Genomic DNA, 2661 nt, shown 5'->3' with positions numbered 1-2661 from the left:
CCACCTACTGCACTCTGGCCGTGTCTATGTGTACAACTGCTGCTGCAACTTAGCTACTGGCCCTTCGATGCAGCTGAGTGTTCCCACCGCGAGGAGGAGGCCCGCGCAATTTTAGTTGTGGATGAAACGACACAGCCACTCTAGGAGAGTCGAGGACAATAGTTGCCGCTGTATACAGCTACTGGTGCTATAATGTTTCCGTACGTAGCGTACGGTGGAGATTTGCTGATTGAGCACTGCATGGAAGTTGCCGGCTAGCTATACGATGTTAATCGTATGCCATGATAATCACTGAGGGAAAAGGGTTAAAGCGTAGGTGAAAAATGGGGCAAGATCTGGTGAGACAAACGAGACAAGCGACCTTAACGGAACATCCGTATTTTAATACAGGACGAAACGAAATTGAGAATTATGCTAATGCGTATTTCGAATGAATTTCGTTTTTGGTGAATGTTTTTATATATGACGTAATGTGTCGGTGATTTGGATTATTCTTTAGCATTAAGATTGGTAAAAGACTGCGGAGGCAGCTTGATAATGTAATATTTTTTAAATGGATTACTAATATGCTTATTATTCATTATTGGGTGTTGTAAAGGCTGTATATTAGGACGAAGTACACAAACTACAACTATACGGACGCTTCTTGCAGGATCATATATTTATGCCTTTGGACTGGAGTTATTTGATGTACGTGGAAGAAGACGCTCTTCAGCTCGCGAAAAAAACTGGACACGAGATCATTGAAGTTACAACGGAGCCAAATTTGCAGTTTTCTTTAGAAAATGAGGTCCACTGGAACAATAGCAAGAAAATGCCAAATGGACGATAACGCCACGTCATGATAGTTGTACAGCGTTAGTAATGAACATAATAGAATCGACATATATATTCATTGCTATATATTTATATGCTGTAATTGCTAATAAACGAACATATTTGCGTAGACAAACAATTATTTTTGTTCTTATATGTTCTATTTTTCAACTAGCCCTGTCCCATTAATCCCTTAGGTAAGGGCTCAGTAACCGATAGTATTGTAATGCGAAACTGTGATGCGTACATTTCTTGTATGCTAATAATGGATCTTTAAGGGATTAATGGTACTATTCATATATTCACATTTGTAATTTTGAGCAGACTTACCAAAATATGATCATTATTTTCAGCTATTCGAAACCTTTGTTTGCTGAATTTTGTACCTGCTTAACGAAGACGTTACTTATAATGCATATGCCTGATTAAAGGTCGTAAACTTTAAATTGCTATTAGCAGTCAGTTTGGTCCTTCCGTCAAACCTGGGCTTTTTTAAATTGTGCCATTTGTTCACATAATGGCAATTCTGCTAAGACTGAACTTGCTATATTTAGAAATTTGTCTCAATGTAAGAGTAACTCAGAATGAACAAATTGTTTTTCTTTTTTATCTGGTTGGCCTTTTTTATGATAGTTTTCGAAAGTTTAAGTTCTTGAAAATATATAAATAGGTATACGCAAATGTGTGTGCGTGAGGTCTCATTGATAGTTACTTCCCACTCAATAGTAAATTTAGACGTGATCCCAAAAGCGTATCTTCTTTTATGATTCTATCAGTAAAGTTCTCAGAGCGCATTATGTAGCTAAGAAAGTAACCGGTCGATTAATTTGGACCAGGTCCATCCAGTATTATAAGTGATACATTCCTACTAATGTTATAATACATATCTAATACATGCAATATACGGCGGATTGTTTCGCTGAATTACTAAACCTTGACAGTGACGCAGGACACCAGCAGGTTTGGGAATCAGACTATGTTTCCTAAAAATTATCATACAGCTTAGAAGTCTATTGCAATATAATGCAATTTTTTTAATATTATAACAATATATTTATTCTTCGATGTAAAATGTTGTAAATTTGCTTTAATATTAAAAACATTTAAACAAACATATCTCTACATCTGACGTTGGAGTAGAACTTTTGTTTGGTCGCTTCACATAAACAAAAAGGTGTTAACGGAACGCTAAATTGTTATTAGAACCTTATAGTAATATTTCAAATGCTTTACGTTAATGACTTTCAAGTTTCAATTTTGAGCAGGGTACTCAATCAGGCCTTGGTTTACGGAATTATACTAATTAATTGCCACCTGTAAAAAAATTTTGTCGTTAGCGTATTTATGCAGCAAGAAAGATGCGAGACATGTAAGACAACCCTTATTATAGACTTTTACGAGAAAAGTTGCATAAGCTAAACCTCTCAACGGTGCTTGTGAAGCATTAGATAAAATACCAACAACTTCCTGTTTTTTCTTTGAGATATATCTAAATACCACCATCCTATCATCCAACTACACAAAACCAAATTTTGCACATGAAGCAGAACAAATAGCCAGTTACGACGTAATACATTTTTGCCTACGCTTCTGATATCATAAGTACGGTGTATTTTACAGTAAGTTTTAAAGTGCAGTATCTATAAAAATAAGCATAAACGTAATGTAATTATTTCTTACATAGTAATAGCTAAATATTTCCATGTGGCTTCTTTAAGTACGGAAGACTCAAAAGCAACCGAGCCCACCAAGGCAACCATAAGATATTGCTAGTAAAGCGCATTTTTAATTAAAATTTAAAAATGGAAATAGGGCACGATCTATTTAATTAGTCTAATATACTGA

The 2661-nt window shown here is 35.4% G+C and overlaps 1 long non-coding RNA gene across 1 annotated transcript; it reads left to right on the top strand.

Annotated features, from left to right (window-relative positions):
• The first annotated feature begins 407 nt into the window (after positions 1 to 407).
• LOC147756256 (uncharacterized) lies at positions 408 to 955 on the top strand. Its single transcript, XR_015326681.1, has 2 exons — positions 408 to 539; positions 653 to 955. It is a non-coding gene; the product is annotated as an uncharacterized LOC147756256 (long non-coding RNA).
• The last annotated feature ends 1706 nt before the right edge of the window (positions 956 to 2661 follow it).

The sequence above is a fragment of the Varroa destructor genome, unplaced genomic scaffold, assembly GCF_002443255.2.
Source record: "Varroa destructor unplaced genomic scaffold, Vdes_3.0 BEIS01000004.1, whole genome shotgun sequence".
Taxonomy (NCBI): Eukaryota; Metazoa; Arthropoda; class Arachnida; order Mesostigmata; family Varroidae; genus Varroa; species Varroa destructor.
This window is presented reverse-complemented; position numbering and strand designations above follow the sequence as displayed.